At 45.7% G+C, this 26,691-nt stretch overlaps 1 protein-coding gene across 1 annotated transcript in view; it reads left to right on the top strand.

The window, feature by feature from the left end:
• Positions 1-3,508: 3,508 nt before the first annotated feature.
• The window catches only part of Blk (BLK proto-oncogene, Src family tyrosine kinase), a 42,417-nt gene continuing 19,234 nt past the window's right edge, over positions 3,509-26,691 (top strand). Inside the window, exon 1 of the mRNA XM_021658424.2 lies at positions 3,509-3,967. The gene's annotated coding sequence lies outside the window, so the exon portion shown is untranslated. The remainder of the gene's footprint in view (positions 3,968-26,691) is intronic.

Raw genomic sequence — 26,691 nt, 5'->3', positions numbered from 1 at the left:
TGTGACTTCAGAAGGAGTTCCCTTCCTGCACTGGGAGCCCGCTGTTCTTTCTCTGGTAACCACGCTGCAGGAAAGAATTCTCTTAACCTTCCACCCAGCACCATTTCGGCTCCCCGGGGCCCACACTTTGTGCTGTTTCATCTGACCCTTCTGAGACTGAACTGTAGTTTTTCAGGTAATGTGACTTTATGTCAGTCCCCAGTCTTTCAGCTGTAGGCACAGGCCTCGCTCATGGCTTTTCAGCTTTAGCTTTGGTAATTCTTAGCTCTGGAAATCCTCTTTATTGTTTATTATTTTTTATAGTACTGGGAATCAAACCCAGGGCCTGTGTATGCTAGGAAAATTCTTTAACCACTGAGCTCTATCCTCAGCCTATTTGTTTGATTATTATCTACTATAATTTCCATTTCTCTGTTGAGAGTACCTATTTGCTGATGAATCAACATGAAATTTAACACTTTACATCTTTGAGAATCTTCCTTTAATTCCATGAACATCTTCTATAGTAACTTCCAAGTCTTCTTAGACTTTCTTGATGGATTTGCCTTGTTTTCTGGTCACTTGTTTTTTGTTTTTGTTTTGTTTTGTTTTGTTTTTCTCATGTTTGGTAACCTTTGTTGAAAACTGGGCATGTGTCACAATGATTATGTTTTGTTTGATTCTCCTGAAAGTTCCTGGTGTTTGGTTTTAGAAACTTAGTTGGACTTAGTTTACAAAACGAGCCCCTGCATGCTGTTTTATTATCTCTGTGCAGTGCAGTGTCCGAATTTACTTTACTTTTTTACTACTTTCAATGATTTGTATGTGTGTCTGTGCCTCTGTGCATGTGTGTTCAGGCACCTGTGGAAGCCAGAGGTCTTGGGTCGTCTTGGAGCTGGAGTTATAGGCAGTTGTGAGCCAGCAGACATGGGGACTTGAAACCAAATGCAGGTCCTCTGCAAGAGTCGCAAATACTCTTAGCCACTGAGCCATCTCTCCAACCCTTTTGCTTTACTTTTTAGTCTGGATCCCTCCAACAGTCTAGTTTCTTTTTTGCATTATAAGACAATCATTTTAACAGAGCATGCTCAGACATCTTGAACAAGAAGTCCTCCGCACTCAGCTACCCGAGCCGGGCGTGGTTGGAGAACCAGCGGTACATCAAGACCTCCCACCACTCTTTGGTCTCACTTTGGCTGTACTCTCTTGGGCCTCCCCCACCTTCCCAGCCACTACAGCCTCAACCATGCTTGCTTGGGGTGTGTAAAGAGATTTTGTTATCTTGGCTCCATCACAGCCACCTTGCCTGAAGGATCTTCCACTTCTGGATGAGTTTCTTTTCACCCTGGATCAAAGCTATAACCTCACTCCAGGAAGGTTGCAATTTTTCCCACTTCTTGTTTACAACTATATACATAACCTTTAACCCAATAACTGCAGGCTTTTTCCTCCACTCACCCCCCCACCCCAAACCTGCTTCCTCTACTTGGTTTTCATTGGCCTATGGACCAAGCCTACCATGGGGTACTAACAAACCTATGATTTTCCTTAACACTGGGGGATGGGGAACACAATAAGGCCAAAGATTAGTAGCCATCCTGGCACCATAGAAGTTCTTAATGACTGGTCATTTCCCAGCCATCTGAATGGTGTTCTTTGTGTTTGTTTTGTTGACAATTTTTTCTAATATTATACTTGTTGCCTCCATATACTCTCTCATGTCTCATGCCACCATCTTTGAGCTGAATCTTGGCTTGGGTTATCTTAACATTTTTTTCAACTTGACTATTCTCTTGCTCACATTAACTATAATGAGTTGTTATCAGGAGGTTGGTGTAGAGTCATGGAAAGAGAGCCCTGAGTTTTGCATAAGTCACCTCAAACGCACAAAAATAAATGGGGGAGGGGGGAAATGACTGAGGGAGGCAGCCAGGCTGAACACAGATCCAGGAACATCAGAGCTAGGGTCTGCTCTTAGTCCTTCCTGGAAAAGACCTCTTGGAGGATCCCTAACTTGACAAAATGTCTGACATTTTATAACTGTTTAACCTGATACTCACCCTTTACCATCTCCCCTGGGTCCTTTCCCCGCCAGTTTTCTCAGGGGCCCTGAGACTTTGTGAGGGTAAAAATGGCTAAAATTAGCTTTCACTTCTCAGACATCTGAAGCCAGCAGCAACACCATTTCCTTGCTCTTTTCTGAGTGGTTGCTGGAATCCGTGTGTGTGTGTGTGTGTGTGTGTGTGTGTGTGTGTGTGTGTACTTCCAACATCTGTGTTAAACAGAAGGGTGAGTTTTCCTTAGACTATACCAAGGCCAAAGCTGTAAAAAAATCGATATCTCTCTCCTCTCAGCAAACCCTCCCATCTCCCCCACTCTATCCCTGGATAGATGAACCAGTGTGAGAGGAAACTGGATCCCTGACTTCCCTTCATATTCCCCTAGCCTCAGGTTCAGGTGCACAAGAGTGGTCCAAACATTCTCTGCTCAAGGTCTGAGGAGATAGTTCAGTTGGAAAAGTGCTCTTTTTGCAAGCAGATGGAACTGAGTATGGCCCTCAGAACTCACTTTAAAAATAAAAGTTGGTGTGTGCTTATGATACAAGCTTGGAGAAAGCATAGACAGGAGGATTCCTGGAGCTCAGTGGCTAGCAATCTTATCCATTTTTGCAAGTTTAAAGCCAATGAGGAACCGTGCCTACAAAACAAACAAACAAACAAACAAACTGACAGCTGAGGAATGATTTATGAGATGTTCCTTTGATTTTCACATGCGTGTGCCTGTTTGTTGCAGCTGAACACTCCGGCTGTTTACTCTGTCCTAAATACTTGGACAGGAACATTTAGACGTGTTCCTTTCAAACTTTTGGGGACAAACAACAGTCCTTAGAACCCAAGAGATCCATGCCCCACTGCAAAGAGCTTCTGATAGCTCTTTCCTGCATGGACTTGCAGTGAGTGCTCTTAGCCCTAAACTCCCCAAAAGCAAGCTCTAGAAGAAGACAGGTTATGGCCTGTGATGTAGAAACTGGTAGACCTATGGCACACTCCATCAAGGCTCTTAGACAGTAAGGAGAAGGAAAGACCTTCCTTCTGGCTCCCTCAGAGGCCTAAATGAGCAGGTGATCAATGGTCCATGATGCCAGCTGGGCCAGCAGCTCCTCTCAACAACCTTCTTGGCTCCATTTGTCCCTTGACCGATGTGGGAAAGGATACACCCAACCATGGTGTCACAGTCCTTCCCCTGTCATGTCACTGTCTCTTCTCTTAGTTTTCATTGTCAAATAAAGTGGTCAGTTAAAGAGACTCTGAGGCCAGAATCACACACTGGCACCAGCACTACCAAACATGGGGGATTTGTACATTATGCACCAATTCTGTACACTCTAGTCACACCCATCCTGCCACTGAACGCTCACAGTCTCCTGTGACCTCACTAATATTAGCATCATTTAAAAGCAAAGCGAAACCAACAGACTGTGAGGACACAGCCCTAGTTCCCACAGGTGGCCCGGACAGAGCCCACTGAAAAATCCTTCCTAGAGTTAGTTGGAGGTGTGTTGCCCCTGACAAAACAGCTGAGGGAAGACGCCAATCATGTGGCGAAACCAAAACCCCTGAGAAAACTGAGGCGGCAGAGGGCATGATGACCGGTGCGGCTGAAGGTCAGGTGTCTGTGGAACTTCTTCAGGAACACCTCTGGGGCTGAGGACCAGAAGCCTCCAGAAGGCTTGGCTGGAGGGTGGGGCTCACATTGAGCTGCTCCTTGGGGCGGCTGATGGAGGTCCGATCACAGCAAGGGGCACGCACATGCCTGTGTGCTGCTGGCCGGAAGCCACAAGCACACTGAGAGGAGAAGAATCCATCTGGGGATGGGACTGGTTTTTCCTAACTGGGTCCAGAACTCCTGGTCACTGCTAGAAGGTTTCTCAACCACGTGCACCCAGAGATCTGAAGAGCCATGGTGAGAAGCTACTGAAGCCCAGGAGGTAGGTCTGTCAGCTGGCCTCTGGGCAGCTCGTCTCTCTCCATGACGTGAACGGGGCTCTGAGGGATGGGCCAGTGGACAGGAACTGTGGGTGTCACAATGGCATCTGTGTGCTCTGCGGGATGAGGCTATGGAAGGCACCCGCTGTTTGGTTCCTGGGAGGTCTTTGCATTTGTAAAAGCTCACCCACCCAGGATGGATTGCGTGTCTGCGGCTCTGAGGAGGAAAGGGTAATGAAGGTCCCACAGAGGACATGTGCTGTGGGACAAGGTAGCTGGGGACGGGCAAGACCAGCTGTGGGGCCGCAGGCAGGTCCCCCAGCCTGCTAGAAAGGAAGCCGCTGGGCAGAGCCCGGCAAGGTCGGTGGTGACACACACACCATCTGGCTCAAGGTCAAGGTCTGGCTGTCGCTCTCTCTACCTTATTTGTTTTTGAATGAAACTGTCTGGCTTTTTGGATGTTCAGGAGGTGGGATGGTGGAACTGACTTCATAATGACCTTTTTAGCCAAGAAATGTTTTGACAGTAAAGGCAACCCGAGGAAAGAATAGTTGATAACACGTTTTAAAAGGATTTAAATATATATATATATTTAATATATATTATATATTATATATATTATATCCTTATATATATTATATATTAATATATAATATTAAATATATATTTAATATATATATTATATATATATCTTAGACTTGGGCTAGGGAGACAGCTCAGTCAGTGAAGTGCTTGGTTTGAAAACAAAGACACGAGTTCGATCCCCTAGCACACATGTAAAAAATTTAGCCGTGGGTGGCACATGTTTGTAATCTCAGTCCTGGGGAGGCGGGGACAAGGGTCCCTGGGGCTCGGAGTCCAGTTAGTCTCTCTCACTCCGTGATCTTTGCTCCAGTGAGAAATCCTGTCAAACAAACAAAAAAAACCTCAAGGCGTACCGAACAACACACGGACACGCACAGACACACAGTTCTAAAACTCTGGCAGCTTCTCTATTCACTTTGCAACTGGTCACTGATTCCATCTTCACTGGCCCACAACAGAAGGAACAGTGTTGCCATGACCTGGAACTGTGAGGGATTTTCTTGACAAGCCTGCAGGTGGGAAGGCTAGTTCCCCCGACCTTGACGGGGTGGGGGTGGGGGTGGGGGGCTGGGCCTAGAGTATGAGAGGCGCAGACAGTAGCTGTACAGGAGGTGACACTACAGGCCTCAGCTTAGCCAAGTGACCAAAAATCAGCTTCACCAGGGACAAGACGCGTTGCTGCCCTGAACTTCTGCCACCATGCAATTCATTCCCCAAACCTGCAACACCGCCAACTATAGAAGACACCGGACAGGTCCAAGCTGAGGGGCTTGCTACAGTGTGTAAACCTCTGAGACTGTCATGGTCACACAAAAAAAGAGCAAACAGGGGTGGTAGTGTTAGAAATTAGTGTCTCTGGTGCCACTGTATCCGTATTAGCATCATCAGTTCTGGTGACTGCCATTCTTCTACAATTTTAGAATTGTTTCAAAATAAAAAGTTTTTTTTAAAAAAAAGAAAGTTGTTCTCATTCTTGCCTCAGTACAGAAACGGCCATGTGGGCAGTACTCCTGAAGAAACTTCTCTTTGAACCTTTTGTAACATAGGAGGCCGTTGCCTCTCTCTCTCTCTCTGTGTCTGTCTGTCTCTGTCTCTCTCTCAGATCCTCCATCTATTCCAAGACCACCACTGTGTTCCCTGCTCCTCACTGTGTTTTTCCTCTGTTTGCCTTTTGCTGGGTGTGCATTTTTTGAGCCCTGCCTCACGTCAGGGGCTGTGGGGCTGGGCACAGCCTGACTCACTCTGCCATGCTCACCATCGGTGTGGACTCGCCTTCCTGAGCCCAGTTGTTCTTAAAGAAGGAGATGGGAGGCAGAGATGGAGGCGGCAGAGCGCCTCTCAGCCAAACGGAGCCAGTCGTCCTTTGGGCTGCACTATCCCTCAGGAGTCCGTGGCTGGCCCAGCAGCTCCGGTCTGTGTTTGAAAATGCTCACGTCTGAGTGAACGGTGGAGCACGGGGACCAGAGGCTGCCATCAGCAGCCAGTGGCCTGCCGCTAAGGTTCAGGTGTGTGGAAAGGGGCTGGAGGACAGAGCAGCCTGCAGCTTATCTTCTGCAGGCCTGGCAGAGCAGATGCACTTTCCTCAAAAGCGATGCCTCTGCCAGATTAGCGATGCCTCAGAAGCTGGAGAGGAAGAAAAAAAGACCAATAAGGTTGCGGGAAGATAACACTTAGAGGCGAATCACAGCACTGAGATGAAAATCAAAACAGAAGAGCAGTGCTTACAACCTAGCCTGAGCCACTAGTGCAGCTCACATTGCTCTGGGCTATCTTGCATTATGCTAGAATCCTCTCCTACCTTCTCATGGACAGCCCCTCCCCCCAAATTCTTAGAACTATTCCTCACAGCGCTCCAAGTCCTCATCTGTCCCCACAAAAATCAGCATATGCTCGGCTCTGCCTTGCAGGTCTGCCAACCAGCCTCCTTAGATGTAAGCTCTCCTGGGTCAGAAACAGGCTTTCCTTAGGCACCTCTGGGCCCTAGCACCCAGCATGGTGCTGGGCTAATGAAAGGTACTGTAAAACCACTTTTCCTTTTCTCTGTTTCTTTCCTCCCTTCCCCTTCTGTCCTCTCTACCCCCACTTCTCTTCTCTCTCCCACCTTTTCCTTCCCTTTTCTCTCCTCCTTTCTCCTTTCCTTTGTTTCCCTCCCTCCCCCTTACCTCCCCTCCCTTTCCATCTCCTTCTCTTCTTCCCCATGACTAGGGATTGAACCTAAGGTCTCATGCTTGCTAGGAACATTTTGTGGCACTGAACTAACCTAGGCCCTTGTTTTCCTTTTATTCTGAGACGGAGTCTCGCTGAGTGTTCAGGCTGTCCTTCACCTTGCTCTGTAGCCCAGACAGGCATGGAACTCACAGCCCTCCATCCTTAGTCTCCTGAGTGGCTCGGATCCAGGCCTGTGCCACCAGGCTTGCAAACTATTCTTGTACGAAAGAAGCAAGAATGAAATGCTGGGTGCAAGGGAAGGTTAGGACATGAGGAAGAGAGCTGGAGGAGGAAGGGCCAAGCTTTAATTGTCACTGATATCTGTGGTGAACTCCACACATACAGGGGAAGGGGCGTCCCTAAATTCTGGCACATTCTCCTGCCCTTGGGGTAATGTGGTACAGAGGTCTGAACAGGGACATGGCTGTGGAACCTGCCAACTGGGGGAGAGTGAGACATTAGCCTGATTGCATTCTGCTTCCTACATGTCAAACAGTAGCCATAGCCCCCTCCAAGGAAAGACCGGGGCGCCAGACACACCCCAAGACAGAACCACAAGGCAGAATACAGGTTCTACTGCAAAGCATAGTCTCCTTCAAGGTGACAGTGGGACTCCCAGCCTTCCCTCACCAAAAGGATGCTATTCCCCTACCCTGTGGCAAGAAGTTCTTGGGAGGCCTTGACATCCCCATCTTGCTGGCCTCTGTACACCAGACACCTGGGATGCTGCCCAGGACCAATAAGAGAAAAACACCACATGACTGGTCTGCACAACAAATGCAGGGAATGCTTGTGCTCACAAACCCACAGTGGTTTCCATAATAGCTTTCGATTTTCTGGGCTTCATGGGTTAAATCACTTCTGACCTTCAAGACTGTGGGCTTCTGATGTGTTTCCTGGCGCCGTCAAGCTCTCTGAGCCTGTAGCTGTTGACTAGAGGCCACTAATAAGTGGTGAAGGAAAAAGGCCTACAAGGAATGAGGAAAAGGGCCTCTGGGGGCTGGTGTCGTCTATGGTACAGTGTGTGCACTCTTGCATAAAGAGCCTTTGGGTTTGCATAGACTTCCTTTAGGCAGCAAGGTTTGCTGACGTGGTCCGCAGATGGATGACTTCCGCTCAATTCCTGTGGGTGGGGCGCAGCTCTGCCTCTTGCTCCTGGGTCAGAGGGAGATCTCCTGGGTCAGAGGGAGACTTTTCCTATTTCCTCTGTCCTGCGCTTAGCATGCCGTAGGGAGGTGCTCTCTTCAGAGGTCTTTGTTCGCCTTGCCAGTAGGAAGCAGGAGGCTGGGCAGGTTTCCAGCATGGCATGGCTCTGTTCTGTTGGAAGGGCGAAGAGTGTTGTTAACTTCTGGGATGGGCAGGGACACTTGCTCTCTGGTGCTCAGGCCTGGCAATCCCATTCATACGTGCAGGCTTGGAATTCGGGAAGTGATGAAAGAGATAGGCAGACGGTAGAGAAGAGACAGCAGACGAGATGAGTAGAGCTGGAGAACGAATAGGAGAAATATTTTTAAAGAAAAAAGCACCTAGACATAGCAGTGCACATCTTTAATCCCAGTGTTTAGAAGGCAGAGGAAGGTGGAGCTCCGTGAGCTCAAGGTTAGTGTGGTCTGTTGAATCCCAATCCAAGGATATATGGTAAGACTCTATCTCCAAAGAGATAGAGAAGATAGATGATAGACGGATGATAGATAGATAGATTGACAGGCAAATGATAGATAGATAGATAGATAGATAGATAGATAGATAGATAGATAGATAGATAGATCCTGGCACCCGTTCTGCCCCTGGGATCCATCCTAGATCTCTGGCATCTAGCTGGGCCATTGTGAGGTGTCGAGATGCGAGTGGGTGCTGATGGAAACTATTGAGTGCAGCAGGGCCTGTCATTGAGAAGGGCAGATGTGATCATGCTGGCTGAGGATAAAGGCATCACCTCACTGCAGATGGGAGTTTTAGAGGAAGTCGCTGTTCTCCTTCCCCGCCCCTCCTTGAGACAGGGTTTCTCTGTGTAGCCTTGGCTGTCCTGGACTCACTTTGTAGACCAGGCTGGCCTGGAACTCATAAAAATCCGCCTGCCTCTGCTTCCCTGAGTGCTGGGATCACAGGTGTGCGGCACCATGCCCAACTAGGAAGTCGATGTTCAAAAGCAGTCATGTTCAGCCTGTGGCCAGCTATGAATGCAGCCCCAACACAAAACCATAAATGTAATTAAAGCATTATGAGGTGGGATTTGTGATCGATTTATTTATTTATTTATTTATTTATTTATTTATTTATTTATGTAACTCTGTTGCACAGTTCTCGAGAGTGAACTTTGTAGATGACAAAGTCCTGTTCCAATTTCATATGCCTAGCAAAGGTTTAGGGTAAGGAGACTTCGAAGGTGGAGGCCCACTGGCCCTGCCAGAGTACAAGGCTCAGGTTAGAGGCTACTGAGTACTTTCTGGAAGCTGACCTGAGAACGGGGGTAGTTTCTAAAGTCCATGATGATACACACACACACATACACACATATAGCAGAGCCGCAGCTTAGGATCGGCCAGACAAAGGGTGCTGATGATATAGATCGGACAAGATGGCCACCTGGGGTTAAGACTGAAGGAAGAGCCAGAAGCTGAGAGAGAGAGCTGAAGGTGTATTTTGCCCTACTGGGCTCATTCGTCTCTGAGATTGCACTTCTAGAATGGAGACCTGGCCTGGTGCTTTGGCTGGGCAACTTCCTTCTTCTGAGCTTGTTTCCCACTGTACTTTTCAAGGGAGGGGGGTGAACTAAGCTCCTTCTCAACCACCTCATCAGACCTTAATGGCTCTGAGGGTACAGCATGCACTCAGGTCAAACAGTGAAGAGTGGTCAGCACTCGGGCACCTAGAAACATACCAGGATGCCCTGTTCTGAACCGGCCCCCAAACAGCCCTGTGATGGTAGCAGGAACCTGTCCAGGGGCCCCAAACCAGGAAGGAGCAGGGCTGAGATGCACTCAGGCTGTGTCCTTAGGATCCAACATTAGCCTGCACCTTAGCACAGTGGCAAGGCTGGGAGGGGAAGGTGGGGGAATGGGAGTTGGGGAGGGGTGTTGTGGATCATTATAGAGGTGAGGGCTGAGGACAGGCTACAGCATGGCCTGTACACAGAGACTGAGCGGTCTGGAGCCAGGATGTGATGAGCCCCGGGCTATGCTCACGTGAGACCACCAGCAGCGACCTACAATCCCTGGCTGAGGGAGTTTCTACCCTCAGGGGACTCTGGCACCAGCTTGCCTGGGGACCTGAGGCTGCTGAGCCTGCTTCTCTGCCCTGTGGGCTGTTAGTGTTCCACTGGGCTACAGGGTAGCTCAGGCTCCCGGTGAGTTCTTTCCCCGAAATGGTCCCTCCGTATGACCCTGACACCTTCGGGGTCAAGTTCTCCCCACAGTCCTCTGCCTCTGGCTCTCAACGCTGCAGCTGTCTGTCAGAGACCCAGACATCATGCCAGGCCTGAGGAGCACGGAAGTGAGAGTGGTTATGAAGTCAGTCTTGCATGTCAATCATTCATTCCAACAGGAGTCCAAATGATAGGACTTTGGAACTGTCCGCCAGGCCCTCTCTGTGCTTTAGGCCAGCAGAAAAGGAATCCAGGTCACTTGTGTGTCCAGAGGTGAAAGGAACCCTGAGGTCAGAAAGTAGAAAGGGCCCCTTACACTCTTGCTCATGTCCCCTAGCTGAAGTGCTGGCCACGAGAGAAAAGCTCTTGGGAGCCCAACTAGAGGAGGTCAGCAGGGCTCAGAGGCCAGACCTGAGGGCAGGTTCACTCAGATCTGACCTTGCCCCCTAACCAGCTCTCAGAGCCTCTCTCCATTGGAGCCGTCTCCTTCCCTCCGATCCTGCTCTAGGAACCTATCTAGTCTTCTCTCAGTAGCCTCTGTGGGAGTAGCTGACTTCATGCTCTCATGGGGATACCATGAGGACCACAGATGCAAGCAGAAGCTGAGCCAGGCCAGGGTCTTGGCAGCCAAGAGACTAACGTTTCTCACCCCAGATCAGTCACCGCAGACAAGCCGTTTACATCTGACTCCCAATGTCAGTCTGTTTGTGTGTGATGTGAATGTGAACACCAGAGGCTCTGCTGGCATGGAAAAACAAGACAGCATGTCTAGTTCACAAACCCCATGAAATGGGAGCCCTGCCCCACCCCCCATTTCCAGGAGCCAGTCTCTTCTGAGGACATAAGCCGGGAGGGGTCTGAAGGGAACCCGGATGAACACTGAAAATGCTGACGGTGCTGTCTTCTTTGCTCTTTCTGATGCTAGGCTTGGGGTTTGTGGCCTCTGAGTCTGGGTAGGGGGAGTAGGGGTGGGCTCTGCTAGCTCTGCCCTGGTGCTGCCTACTTCAGTCTCAAGGGAAGCCACAGAATGAAAAGGCGGCTGAGACCAGGGAAGGAGAGCCACTGGGAGGGGAGGCTAATTTGACACAGATGTATCCTTTGTCTTCTGACTTCAAATCTGTAAAAATTATGTAACCCCAAAGGTAATGCTGAAAACAGACAGGAACTCCAATTCGGCTGGCATTTGCTTATGTTGGTCCTAAGATCTGCTCACTTTGATTTACTGTGGGTATAGTTTATCGCTGATGTGTGAGGGACATTACTTTGATTCTGTTTTCTCCTTCTCTTTCTATCATAACATAAGCATCTTCCTGTGACTCTTTGGCACATTCTTGGTCATTCTCAAGGTTGCATAAATGTTGGACTTCTAGCTTGCTTTGATTTAATTTTTTTTAACCATTACACAGAGAGCCGAAATTCAAAAACGAAATAGCTATTCTGAGCTGCATCATGCAACCGAAGGCCGTCTTTCTCTAATCTCTCCAAGGAATGGCAATTAATTGGGAACACAAGATGCTTATTGGGGACAGAATGGGGCTGGCATTGAGCCGCATTGTAAGTGTTGACGACGGTGGCTGAGAGTTTCATGCTCTGTCATCTGGCTCCCTGACAACCGTATTTGCTGGCCAGTGCTGTGCTGTGGTCTTTGGCCAGAGAACATAGTTTCCTGCCTGGGAAATGAAGTGACTCATAAGGAAACAACCCCCAGAGCTTTGGGCTAGTTTGTTCTTAATCAGAAGTCTGTGAATTGGTGTAGCCTTTGCCAGGAAAAGGGATCCTGAAAGGGGGTGCCAAATTTAGCATATAAATTCCAATTTTAAAAAGTTCTCTCTCTCTCTGGGGGTGGGGAGATATGCCAGGTGTGTGCTCTCGGAGTCCAGAAGAGGGCATCGGATCCCCTGGATCTGAAGAAAGTTCTGAGCTGCCATATGGACGCAGGGAACTGAACACAAGTTCTCTGTAAGAGCAGCAAGTACTTTTAACCACTGAACCATCTTTCCAGTCCCTAAATCTCCATTTTAAAAGTTTTTATATGTTAATTTTACATTTAAGCATAAACATAAGCCCTTTTAGTATACTTCAAAAATAAAAAGCGGTCACATTTTAGAGCGGGCATGGTTATGGGAAGCATATTTTCTGGGGACAATATTTTCATTTTCATCACAGTCACTGAGGAGACTGTGAGCCCTGAAATATTTTATGGAGACAGAGTTTCAAGTAGCTCGAACTAAGCTCAAACTTGCTGTGAGGCTAAAGATGACCTTGACTCAAGGTCCTCCCATCCCTACCCCCTGATCCTCCCATTTCCACCTCCCATAACCAGTTCATGAGGTGCTGGGGATCAAACCCAGGGCTTTGTACATGCTACACAAGCATTCTACCAACTGAACTACATCCACAGCCCTGTAAGTATGCTTCTTAGTTAAAGAAAATGCTTTGGCCTTTTTAGACTAAACTGGATTCCACTAGCTTCACATTTTTCTCCCGAGAGTCAGAAATAACTCACCATTGCTCGTGTCTGGTGATGGCTGTACCTACTGTGAGTGAGCTGTACACACCCAACTGAAATGTTATCAGCTAAGGCGGGAGGGGCAAAAATAAACCTTCTGAAATGCAAGAGAGCAAACACAAATACTCAGCCACCCCGTAGAATATGTCAGCCTGTTAGTCCATTGGCTTCCTGATGGCAATGGTAGGTTCCTTCCTTTTCAGATAGCTGTTTTTATTAACAACAGACTCTCCTGCCCCACTCCTTGGCCGAGTGACTTCTTAGGTGCATCTGATCTCCTTCCTCTGTAATCTTGTCTTGGATCTCCTTTAAGTGTGTGTGCCTGAGGCACCAAGCTTGGACACACCCAGTTTCCCACTCCTCCTGAAATCTGTGCTAAGTTCCCCAGTTACGACTACTGAAAACGGGCAGTCCTAACTGAAAGGAAAGACTTCTCAAAATACAGCAAGCGGTCCTGTCGTCAAAGTGAGCTGGTTGTATTTGCATCTCGGCCATCCGTGATGCGGTGATGTAGAGCAAGCTTGTGACTGAGTCGGTGTGTCAGCCCCAAGGAATGGCTAATGACCCCTGCCAGTGTGCAGACAGACTCCAACTGGAGATAAGCGACTTCTTTGTGCCTTTGTCTTTGTAGGTTAGAGTGTACAGTCTGTGCGGCAGTAGGGTGTTTGGGAGGTGAAGAAGTGGCCATTTTAAATCATGCTTGGGTTTTTCTGGGTTGACCAGTCAATTGATTGATTAACTCATCCATCCAAAAAAAAAGAGAAATCCTAGATGCTATGTGGGTACTGTGTGGAAGAGAATGTGGTCAGCAAAGCAGGACTGAGGCTGGCACGGCCTTTGGCCCCATTGCATAGAGACGGTCCCATTACCCAAATCCCCAATCAGCTGGACTTGATTCCAGGGTCCCCTGTCAGAGAAGGGGGAGACTCGGGGGAGCCAAGAAGCACATTTTCCATGATATGAAGAGTGTGTGCTTCCTGAAGCAGGTCAGGGCTTCAAGAGTCGTCAGAGGATGATTTGGGCTGGGCTGGCTCTGTGACCCTGTCATTGTATGGAGGGATGAAGCACCCTAGGGTTCCCTCAGAGATGTAGACACTGAAGCTGGATGAAGAGACTCGGGCAACAACCAATAGCTTCATGAATCAGGCCTAAAACTGCATCTCCACCTCCAGGTCCCAGGGGGGCTGGTGACTGCATTGCCCAGCATTGAGTCTCACATGGCACCAGCTACCTTTATGCACAAGGCACAGACTCTTAAATCAGGCTCCTGTGGGGAGTTGTGGGGCTCAATTGCATTTCAGTCATGGCTTGTGTACGAGCTCACACTGCCTAGATGGACTCTTGCTTTCATGGGTTTACTCTGTGTTTGGGGTTTCAGATGCCTGCAGGAGATGGAACTCTTGATTCTGAACACAGATTCTAATCTTCTTCAGAAGGGTTGAGGTAGCTTTTCCCGCTGCAGACAACCGGCCCCTCCCTCGAAGGTCATCACACGTTGTCGGTATCAGTGGCACCTCACTGTTTCCATCCATGTCCCCATATCCGCTGACAGCACCCATGTTCCAGCCACAGCCTCTTGCTTCACCGCCTGCCTAGGACCGCTGCCCTCAGCTCTCATTCCCAATCTCTTCTCCACGCAGCAGCTGCAGTGATCTTTGTAAGAGGTATGTCGGCTCTTAAAAGCATACTGTGGGGCATCCTGGTGTTATTAATGAAATCCCAGCTCCTCCTGGGCTTCCTCCCCGTTTCCTCTGTCATCCCTGCATCCCTGTCCTCCAGTGTGCCACCTTTGCTCTTAGATGATGCTGAGCCCACACTTAAGCTTTGCCTCTTGTTCCCCCCTGCCCAGCAATGCTTCCTTGCCATTCAGACCCAAGCGTGATGACTTTCATCTGACTCTAGAAGAGCTTTTATCTGAGCAGTCCAGCCCCTTTGGTATGGTTGATTGACTTTCTCTACAGCACTCGCCTCTGCTGGGAATGACTGTTGTTTGCTACTGTCTTCTTTTGGCTCTCCTCCCATGTCATTCTGAACATGAGTTCTCTGGCCCCAATACTTGTCTGCATCCCAGCTCTCGGAAGCATTCGTTGAGGGATGATGGGATCCTTGTGGAGAGGAATCACACCATGTCTGGGATTGCCCTGGGAGGTAGAGACCGTGATGCCATCACAGGAGGCAGTGGTTGCTGTCACAGCCTTTCTGACCAGCAGCTTGGAAGCTTGGGTCAGGGATCCTGAAGCACTTTCCAGAAACTGGTTCAAACTGGTTCTCCTTCTGAGAACCCAGAAAGCCTAAAGAAAGCGCGGGGAGATGCAGTAATCAACTCCAGTGCACACGTCAGTTGAAGGCAAGTGCACACATGCAAATGCTTAGACAAGTATACACACGCACAGCAAGGATAGTTGTAGAAGCGTGTTAAAGTCTGCATGATAAGAAAGAAGCTCACCATAAAAATTTGAGGGATAATAAAGCAAAGTCTCGTGGGCTAAGCGCCAGTGAGTGCTACCGCAGAAGCTCTGTCAGGCTCAGCTCCACTACGGAGCTGTGAGATGCTGTGAGCTACTAAGCATCACCATCTCAACATTACATCTCAACATTCCAGGCGTGGAAGGAGAGACGAAGACAGCGGCAAATGGGCTGGAGTTTGCAAACTGTCATGTCAGGACACGCCACACCCCACCCAGTACCTCTCCTCCCGCAGGCCCCTTTTAATGAAACAAACAAACAAACAAACAACAACAAAAAACCCCCGCACATTTCTCCAAAAAGGAATAAGTAACATTAAAATAATCAAGAGCTTGCCTCTGTATATGAAAACCACTGAGATGCTATTCTGTATAATTTCCTGTGTTAGCGTTCATCTTTGTAATGAGTGCATAGTTATTTTTATATAATGTTTTGAGCTGTATTAAAAAAAAAAAAATGAACTGCCAAGCCAGGTGTGGGGAGGTCACACCTTAATACCAGCACTTGAAAAGCTGAGGCAGGAGGATTGTGAGTTTGAGAACAGTGTGTTCTACGTAGTAAGAGCCTATCTCAAAGTAAGAAAGGGGGAGAGACTGTACATGAATTCACCTTATTGATTTCAAGGAGAAATGCTTCCTTTTTTATGATTAGTGTCTGTGTGGTATGTGTGTGAAAGCATGCAACACACATACATAAATTAACATAACTTAAAAATAATATATGATCATAAATATAATGCTAATAAAATTAATATAGGATTTTTTCTCTAAATTATTCTTAAATTATTTTTGAAAAATAAATTGGAAAGAGTAAGTAATAAAGTCTTGGCAATAAGAAGTTGCATGGTTTCTGTGCGGGGATAGTTTCTATGTGTGATTCTGTGCAGAGGACAGCCAGGAGGCCTTGAGGAACAGACAAGAATATGTGATAGGATTTCAGTTAGGAGAAAGATGGGGGATTTTAAAATTCTTATTAATATTATCATTATGACATTCTTGACTTTCTAGTTCAATGATCACCCTCATTTAGTTTCCTATCCTCCCTTCCACTAGTTTTAAAGTTTGCCTTTGATGGTTAAATCTTTCCTCGACATCGATTTGATATTAGGGCACAGCTGTGAGGGGAGGGAAGAGTTTCACGCTTTGATGGAAGCATCAGCTGTCATAGCAGCACTCACTGAGTGTCCTTCTCTCGGGTGATCCATGGTGTCTGTCTGGTGTCTAGCATGCTTCCGTATGTGCGGTGTGTGGTGTTTGTGGCATGGGTGCCCATGTGTCTGTGTGTCTCTGTCCCTCCCTATGTGAACCCCTTTGCCAGCTCAAAGGCATTGCAGCCTTTACTGAATTCTTTGACATCTTATTCTTTTCCTTTGTGCATTTTTTTCTATCTTCGATCATTTCTATCATCCACCAAGTTTAAGAAACATCTTGTACAGTTTCTGTTAGAATAGTGACAGTCAACCCATTCGCCTATTGGAGGCTATGGGGAGAAGGCTCATCTCTGTACTGCAGCCCTAGCTAGCAACCAATGACTCGCTCTCCTCTCCTAAAAAACACTTTTGAAGTATCTTTCAACAAAGTTCATATCTCCATCCAAGTTTGCATAACCTTTGTTTGATGTACTTCTAGGTAAAGTGTTGTTTGAGTTGGGATTGGAAATGAGGAGACATTTCTAAATGGCTGCCCAGTAGGAATAAAGTGACACAATGAGAAAGGTCAAGGTGACTCCTAGTGTGCTGGAAGAAGTTAGGCAAAAAATAAGTTAAACCTCTAAAATATACGATTTAAAAAACAAAAGCAAATCACAAAATGTTTGCATAGAATATAAAGCCATTTTTGTAAAAGTCTCAAACACAAAGCAAAAGATATAGCTATATATATATATGTATGTATATATATGACAACTGGCACATGCCATTTGTGAAGAAAACCAGCATGATGGAACGCCCACCGACTTTAGGATAAATATCACTGTTAGGGAGAAACAGAGACAAGATAATGATCGAACTGATTTGTGCGCCCATATGAATGACACAAAAATTGACGGGTCGGAGAAGAAAACAAAGTGAATAAAATGAATTATGAGTGTCAATTACACTAGCACTGTGGCATTGTTGCTGCAAGTTTGTTTGTTTGTTTGTTTTCCTATGTTTAAAATCTCTGTGGCCCGTGAGACAGTTGAGCAGGTAAAGGCGCTTATAATACAACTCAGGCCACCTGAATTCAGGACACGGAATTCTCTCCATCATGGAAGGAGAGAACAGCACAAAGTTGTCCTTGGGTCTCCACATGCCTGCTTCTGCAGGCATAACATTTAATAATAACAAGCAAGAGGAAAACATTTTTTTTTTTTTTTGTGATTCTCTCAATGATTTTTTTTTTTCAATGCAGTTTATTCAGGAACCTTGAACAATCCTCGGACCCTGGGGAAAGCCAGCCCACAGCTTAAATAGCCTCTGGGTAGCCAACCCAGGCGTGCCACGTGGGCAATGCAGATAGGTCCACATACATGGAAGCAAGCCAGATCCTCAGCCTTAGCCAAATGTGGAATTGTTCATGACAGAGAGCACTCACCATCGGGAAGGTGGAAGACAGAAACCAGCTCCATCTTTAAGGCATAGCATTCCGCAGCTCTCTACAGTTCCCCCTTTTTGTTTTAGACGCATCAGGCAAGAGTAGAGGTCTGATCTCTGATATTAGAAATAAATTGGGACTTTGTACCGATGTTCATTTAGGTGTCATCCACCCAAAGAGCATCAGACCCGTCCGATACCTTTTTCTCAGAGGCGGGACCTGGGGCATCAACCCGCATGCAACCAGACATGCTCTTCTCTGGGTCCAAAGCAGCTGACTCTGAGTGCAGTGCTTAGCCTCGCATCCTGAGCGTAACATTTTAGCTTTTTATGGTATCCAACCATGCTTGGGGAGAATGGCTTCAATGGCTGTAAAGGCCTGAATGATCATGGCTGCATCACACTGTTGTGAGACTCTAATCTTGCATATATACCACAGGCAAACCAAGGAGACCAACACCAGAAGGCCTGCTAACGCTCCCATGCCCGCCCATTCCTTCAGATGATTCATGGCTGCAGCAATCCATGATGATAATCCTGTGGCTAGTCCTGCATCCACTCTGGTAGAATTTACTGTGACAATGGCCACTCTCAGCTGCTCCATCGTAGTATCGAATTCTCCAGTCCAATTACCTAAAATATAGCTCGACAATTGTTTAGACAGATTTGCAGCACAGGAAAAATTCTCATGTTATATGCTAGTGACTCAAAGTCCAGCATATTTTCATTGACAGCCAAGTTGAGCGATTTGCCATAGGGTATCAATTTGCTCCTGCACGAGGTCACTCCTCTGATTGAACACCATCAAGCTTCCTTTTAGTTGAGCATTAATTCCTTTATGTACAACTAAGGCATGAGCTACATTGGCTAAATGATTGTTCAGGGTCTGAGCAGTCTGCCCAGTATGACTCATGGCTAATGCCCCGGTGGTAGCTCCAACAGCCGCCAATGAGATGGTAGTAACAATGGTGGCTGTAGTTCCAAGATCCCTTTTCTGTCTGAAGAGAGTCATAGTGTGAGGGGCATCAACGGGCACAGGCACAAGAGGAAAACATTTTAACATTTACTTTTGATAGTGAGCAAGTTTCAAGCAGTTACAGCATTCTGCATAAAAGACTGAGAAGAAAGACCAACCAGCTCGAGTGGATAAAATAATGAGCCTCTGTGGCAGCGCACCATAAACAAAAGAAAGATGCAAAAGCTAAACTGAGAAAAGCTCTACACCATGCGACAGAATGACATGTACATACGTGTCGCATAAAAACCTCAGTATATTATAGGAAAGCAAGGTCGAAGCACTAGAAACTGTGGTTAATAAATGTGATAGATTTTAATAAGAGCACGTTACAGCAGTCTTATTTACCACTTTTCCTGTAACAGCAAGGGTTTTTTTTTTCTTTCCTTTCTTCCATTGACAAGGAAGTAAAAAATAGCTTTTTCTTCAGTGCCGAGAGTATAAATCAATCTGACCATCACAGATGAAAAGCCTTTAAAAAAGGTGCCTGTTTTTGATACTGAACCCTACTGACAGAATCACAACTTTAACAATATTACACAAGGGTGTTTGAGATGATGACTGGGTAAAGGAGCTTGCTGCCAAGCAAGAGGACCTGAGTTCGATCCCTGAGACCCCGACAGTGGAAGGAGAGAACCAACTCCTACAAGTTGTCCTCTGACCTACACACACACACACACACAATCAGTCCATCAACCAAGAAATGTAATTACAATTCTTTTTTTTCTGACTGTATTTTTTTCCTTCCTCTTAATTTTTATTTATTTATTTTTTAACTTTTATTAATTCACTTTGTATCCCCCCCATAAACCACTCCCTCCTCCCCTACAATTCTTTCAAATGCACAAACCACTCAATATATATTTCCCAAGTTTGTTTACAATAGGTTTATTTATAATCACCAAAGGTTGAAAAGAACTTATTTGACCCAGTAGGAGTTATATAAATTAATGGTAAATAAGTAGAATGGCAGTAATCTTCCACCAAAATTATTATTTACTTACGTATAAATTAAACTTTATTTAATTACTTAATTTTAAATTATTTAATAAATATAAATAAATTATATTTACTTATAAATTTAATTCACAGGGTAGTGTTCACAGAAATAATTAAGTTATCAAGCGAGATAAATGGTCTGGATATTTTAAGTATGTGTGTATGTGTAACGGCCCTGGTTATGTTAGTGGTGACTGGTTTTCCATTGGTGTAGCTATTTTTACTTACTGTAATCTCAGTTTTAGGGGTTTTTTGTTTGTTTGGATTTTTTTTTTTTGTTTTTTTTTTTTTTGTTTTTTTGGGTTTTTGATCTTAGGCGGTTTCGGTTTGTCTTTGAGACAAGGCCTCACGTAGCTTAGGTTAGCCTTCAACTCCTACACACCAGTTTACTCCCAACACCCTGCGCTCCCCAGAGGCTTGTGCCCCTGCAAGTCCACCCACAGGAATTTAACCTTGACAAAAATTAGGGAGAGGGTTCAGCGAGAATTAAAACCTCAATCCGGGACGTTCACACACGTGTCTGGGGTGGGAAAGGTGTTGGAAGTATGGTGGTATGTAAGAGAAAACTCAGGCAGCAGGGGATGGCTTTGAACTTCTGACTTCACCTTCCAACCAACAGCATCAGGAGCCTGCACCACGACACAGGCTTTGTGGAACTCAAGGCTTTGCGCACACTAAGTGAGAATCACCAACAGGCCACATCCGCGGCCTGCTGCTGGGGTTTTGGGGGCTTTTCCTTTTTGAGGGTACAATCTCCAAATATTCAGATTATCTACGTATATTATCTACTTAACAAAAAAAGTGAAATTGAAGGGTAAAGAGTGCTTTTTAATAAACCGACTTGGAAAGGACAGGGGGCGAGAAGCTTTGCTACAGGGGGATAGAAGTCCCCACACTGCTGTGACTTGGCGGAGGAAGCCCCCTGCTTATACCCCTGCAATTCTACCTGCAGGGATTTAACCTTGACAAAAATTAGTGGAGGGATTTAGTGAGCATCAACAGCTCAACCCAGGACATTTACACACACATGTGGGGTGCAAAAGATGTTGGATGTAAACTGGCGTGTAATGGAAGGGACAGGAAATACTAAGCTCTAATAATAAGAGGCTTGATAGACAGACAAGCAATGAAGGAGACAAGGCAGATACCAGCACGAACGGATGACCATGATGGGTTCTTTCAAAAGCAGGTCACAAAACAGGATGTAGATATCAGGATGTAGATGTAGATAATGATCCCTTTTTTTTTTTTTTTTTTTTTTTTTTTTTGCTTTTTTAAAAATAAAATGGTCTTGGAAAATAACATACCAGAGTGTTAACAATGGCTGTCTCTGAATGATGGCGTTGGGGATAATTTTTATCTCCCATGTTATTTTCTGAATTTCCTGTGGTAAAAACAAATCACCGTGTAAACGAGAGAGGATGTTGATTTGATTCATAATAGGTTTCATTCTGCAAGAGGGAGCGGAGCTGGCGGGAGGCAGGGTATCGCCTTTCTCCTGTCCCTCTGCCTTTTTCAGATGGGTTCAGGACAGGCACTCTGTTTTTTAAAAATCCAGTGGTTGCCTGGTTTTCTTTGTTTTGCTTTCTCTCTGTCAAGGGTATTTAGGAAGGCTGCAACAGCCCTTGCAGAGATGAGAACTCTTTCATTGTCAGCAGCTTGATTTGATTCCATAGATTTCCACATATTTTCTTTACATCTTCAGATACGTACAAGCTCCCTTCTTGATTCTTTTCACACATCTCGATCATGTAATAAAAACCACCTGGGGATTTCCTCTGCTTAACAGTAATGCATTTTGGGTGTTTTACCGTCCTAGTGCCCGTCTCTTTTACTGAACAACTAATTTTCACCCATGCATTTGTTACTTAGCCTCGGGTCACAAGTGTGTACTCTATCCACGAGAAAGTTCTGTTGTTGTTTTGTTTTGTTTTTCTGGATGGGCCCCAAAGGATGTCAGCTGAAAACCAGAAGTTTGCCTGCCAGCCACCCCTTAAGGCTTTCTCCTAGAAGCAAAGGATAATAGATTCTTTGGGGGCCGGGGGAGTTGGTTGAATGGTGTTGGCTTTTTTGTTTGTTTGTTTGGTTTGGTTTCTTGAGGCAGGGTTTCTCTGTGTAGCCCTGGCTGTCCTGGAACTCACTATGTAGACCAGGGTGGCCTCAAACCCAGAGATCCGACTGCCTCTTCCTCCCAAGTGCTGGGATTAAAGGTGTGAGCCACCATCATCAGTATCTGTTTTTGCTACAGTTAGAACTTCAGTGAGTCTGAGAGGCTGGGGAGATCGCTTAGTTCCTAAAGTGCTTGTTGTAGAAGCATGAAAACCTGAGTTCTTCGATCTCCATGTGAAAAAGCCATGTCTGGTGACAAATGCTTTTAATCCTAACGGTAGGAAGACAGACAGGTGGGTCCCTGGGACTTGCTGGCCAGTCAGCCTAGCCTGTTTGGTGAGTGGCCCAGGACATCCAAGTGGATCGATCCTGAGGAATGACAGCTTAGGAAACCTTCTGGCTTCTACACTTACACACATAACCACACACAGTATAAACCAATCAGTGTGAATTCCAGCACCTCAGTGGTAGCTACTCATAAAGGCATGGAAGGCCTGTGCCCTGTGGCCTCTTTCCTGGCCTGCCATTACCCAAGCCCTCCCTTCCCCAGCTCTTCCATTTTCATCAGTTACCTTTTATACTCAGTGACTGACTTTATGGTTTAAAGCAACACATGTAAACCGTCTCTCCATCCCTAGCTCATCCTGCTCCTCTCACCATCCTCTATCCCTGGCAACCGCTGGTATCCCACGCCCAGCATGTGGCGTGTTTTCTTGTGTATTCAGCCTCTGTCTCAAAGCGCAGTGCTCTTAAGACTCACTCGTATTGTTGGAGATGTCGTGGCTCATTGCGTCCATTTTTTAAATCCCTGTATAGTTAATGGACATTTTTTTGTTGTTTCTATTGCAAACTAACTTGTAATGCTGCCTGACTATACATGTGCAGGCTCTCTGTATTCATTGTCTTTCATTTCTCTTTGATAACTGGAAGTCCAACAGTAAATTTCCTCTTCCAGTGGCTCACGCTGTAAGTGTTTCACTTAGAGACATTACCAAACCAGATGTGGTAGTGCATTCCTGTAACCCCAGTGCTTGGGAGGTGGAGGCAAGACAGTTAAGAGTTCTAGTTCTGATTTGGACTCACGAGACCCTTTCTCATCATTAATAAGATGAAAAAATAATAGGCAATTTATTACCAGTAAGTTGGTAATAAATTTATTGGGGGTGAAGGTGCTCACTGATGGCCTGAGTTCTAACCCTGGGACCCACATCATGAAAGGTCAGAACTGTCTCCCACAGGTTGTCACACAGATGCCATAGGTGTGTCTATGTTCACAAGAGTGTGTACACACACACACACAAACACACACGTGCATACACAGAGATACATGCATGCATACACACATACACCATGCACACTCATACACACAGAGGTAAGGTACACATGCACATAGGTTCATACACACATACATGTGTACGCACACACACATGCACACAGACAGGCAACATAATTAATAAACGTTATTTTAAAGATATCGCCAAACACAAGGGCTCCTAATTTCTCCCATGTTGTCTTCTAGAAGTTTTATACATTGTAATTGGGTTCCTGATCCGGTTTAAGTCATTTTTATGAGAGCTGTTCCCTGACTAAGTGTAACAAGGGTGTTCCTTTGACTTGTGGTATCCAGTGCTCCCACACAACTCTTAAGAGGCACTGCCGTTTGGTCTGGTGAATTGCCTTGGTCATTTGTCACAGAGCAGTGGGCTCGTTATGGTGTCCATGGGTCTTCATGTCCATTCTTTCACAATACCACGTTGTGTCTTGAGAGTAAGGCTCACGTTTTGGTAGGATGGGCTCTTTTCCTTTAGATGTCGGCTCTTCTGATCTTCTCTCTCTGTAGAAACTTGAGAATCACCCCATTAACAGCAACAAAATAACTTGCTGGCGAGGATCCTTGCTGCATTTCATCTGTGCTCAAGAACCCGCAGCTGGCGATTGAGCCTTCGTAGTTATGAACCAAATAGAGCTCCATTTCCTTAGCTCTGCGATCAGGGTGTGTAGTTTGTTTCACATACTCTCAGCAAACATTTCATTAGATTTATACTCAAATATAGATACTTAGGTGTTAATGTAGAGAGTGCTTTTTTTTTAAATTTCAATTCCAATTGCTCATCGCAAGTACATAAGAAAATTTGTTTGTATGAGATTTAGGGGGATTTTTAAAAATAGTTTTATATTTGTTTATTTTTATTTATTGACACTTATTCAGTGTGTACGTGTGCACACACATCCACAGGGACCATAGTGCTCACATGGGAGTCAGAGAACAACTTGCAGGAGCCGTTTCTCTCCTTCTACCATGTTCTGAGGACTGAATCAGTTTGCCAGCTTTGGTAGTAAGTGCCCTACCCACTGGGCCATCTCTCCAGGTCTGCAGATCTGTTGGTTATTCTTTGGGATTTCTTTATGCAAAGAACCAAGCTGTCCGTGAGTAAAGAGCACCTTTATTTATTCCTTGCTTCCCGTTCTTATTGCTAGGATGCCTATAATGACACTCAATCAGAGTGGTGAGTGTAGACATCCTTGCTGCCTGCCTGATCTCCTAGATTAGTTTCTGCTTTGATTTCTTTTTCTGTTTGTATCTTAGATCACCAGCTCAAGCTCCATCCATATCATCCAATCTTATTTGTCAGTAATTTATTTTGGGTTTTCAAGACTGTCCTTCTCATAATTATTTCAGAGAAAGGTGAGCAGATGAAAAAGGGTAAAGAAAGGAGTGTGCGGGAAAATATTCTGCAAGCTGGGAAGTGCCAGAGGTACAAGCTGGTACAGAAAGAGAAGTTGTTTCTTCTGTCAGCAAACTATGCAAGAAATATAGCAACATATAAGAAATATTTGTATGGAGGACAGAAAAAAAGGCATTTCACTTATAGACAAGAAATAATTAGCATTGTTTATGGCAAATGAAAAGAAAGAGCTGCAGGCCTTCTCCAGAAGAAAAGACAAATAAAAGCATCTATGAGAAGTAGCATCAGTCCAATCACATCCTAAGATACAGATCCTGGACTTCACCCCCACCTTGTAGCAGAACTTTTGGGATGGAGCTTGGGGTCAGATACTTACTGCACAAGCATGGTTTCAGAATCCTTTGCCACACAAAGAACCAGCTCCACTAAGAATTAATGAGCTCCAGGTTTAATGTTTCATTAACTTGTTAAAAGTTACAAGAAACTAATCACTGAAGAGTAGATTACGAGCCTTGTGCTATTAATGCAAAATATGAGGGTACCTATGCTGACAGGAGAGTAGATCATTAATATGTTTCCATGATCACTAATGAGGAAGCTTTTTTTTTTTTAAATATAAGTTTCCATGGCCTGTCTCGCCAAGAAGAACTTTGATTCACATAAAGGAATTTTATTTGTGCGTATAATCATCCAACGTGCATTAGGCTTCTCCGAGGCTTCAGAGTGACACACGGCTAAAACACCACAAAGGGGCATGTCCAGGCAGCCATAGAAGCAGGTCACCTTCCACCCTGAAGTTCTGCTTGGAACCCTCAAACTGTTTATCATCAGAAAAATCTTCTCTACCAGCTTTACCGCAGTAAGGGGTGGGAAGCATTTCCACAGCAGGAAAGATTCGGTTTTCCGCTCACTGTGCCTCGGCTGTCACTGATAGTTTGTCCCCTTACACAGGGCCACACACACCCCCAGAGGTCCTCACTCACTCAGTGCTATGGCACAAAGCCACGTCTTGCTACCAGGCCCATTGCTCGTGCTAGAAAAATTGACTACTCGGGAGCTAAGTAGAATCGGGCATGGTGTCTTAGTGAGGGTTACTGTTGCTATGATGAAACACCATGACCACAACGGCTTGGGGAGGAAGGGTTTATGTGGCTTACACTTCCACGTCAACATCCATCGTTGAAGAAAGCCAGGACAGAAACTCAAACAGGGCAGGCGCCTGGAGGCAGGAGCTGCTGCAGAGGCCATGGAGGGGTGCTGCTTGCTGGCTTGCTCATCATGGCTTGCTCAGCCTGCTTTCTTATAGGACTCGGGACCACTAGCACAGGGGTGGTGCCACGCAATGGTGTGGGCCCTCCCCCATCAATCACTGATTATGAAAATGCCCCAAAAGCTTGCCTACAGCCTGATCCAGGGAGGCATTCTTTAAATTGAGGTTCCCTCCTCTCAGATGACTTTAGGTTGTATCAAGTTGACATAAAATTAACCAAGACACAGGGTTGGTTAATCCTTTGATGGAAGACAACTTGGCACTATCAAAAGTGATCAGCTCTCTAAAAATGTATATATATATATATATATATATATATATATATATATGTTTGTTTGTTTGTACCTGTGCACCACAGGTGAAGGTATCAGAGCCCTAGGGATTGGAGTTACAGTTGTTATGAGTTGCTGGTTATGTAGAAGCTGGAAATAAACCAGAGTCCTCTGAAAGAACAGTGTTCTTAACTGTTGAGCCATCTCTCCAGGCCCAAACGATAAGTCTTTAAAAAGTATTGCACACAACTTGGACTGCATTCCCTTAAATAATTCTAACACACATTCTACAATCCAGCTAAAAAAAAAAAAATCTTCATTATCTGAACACGTTTCCTGCTTCAAATGTCCTTTGGAAAACACCTGCCTGTGGTAGGATTATGACTGGCAGTGTCTTTCCCAAGTTCCCATTTTCTGGCTTTTTTTTTTTAAATCTCAACTTCCAACTAACAAATGTGAAATGGGTTACGAAATCAAGGTACTAGCTTTTGTAACTATCAGTGAAAAATGAGCTGAAGTATTGGTGAGAACATTCTTGACGGACATAAGGGGACAGCTACCCGAGCTTTGACCCCTCTTAGCATCACCACACTGTGGGCGTCCCACACAGCACACATCACCTCAGCGAGTGTCTGTACCAGGAAAGAATGCATCTGAATCAAATGGAACC

Source organism: Meriones unguiculatus, chromosome 9 (genome assembly GCF_030254825.1).
Source record: "Meriones unguiculatus strain TT.TT164.6M chromosome 9, Bangor_MerUng_6.1, whole genome shotgun sequence".
NCBI classification, from domain to species: domain Eukaryota; kingdom Metazoa; phylum Chordata; class Mammalia; order Rodentia; family Muridae; genus Meriones; species Meriones unguiculatus.
Note: the sequence above shows the minus strand (reverse complement) of the source record. Positions and strands in the feature narration are given on the sequence as shown.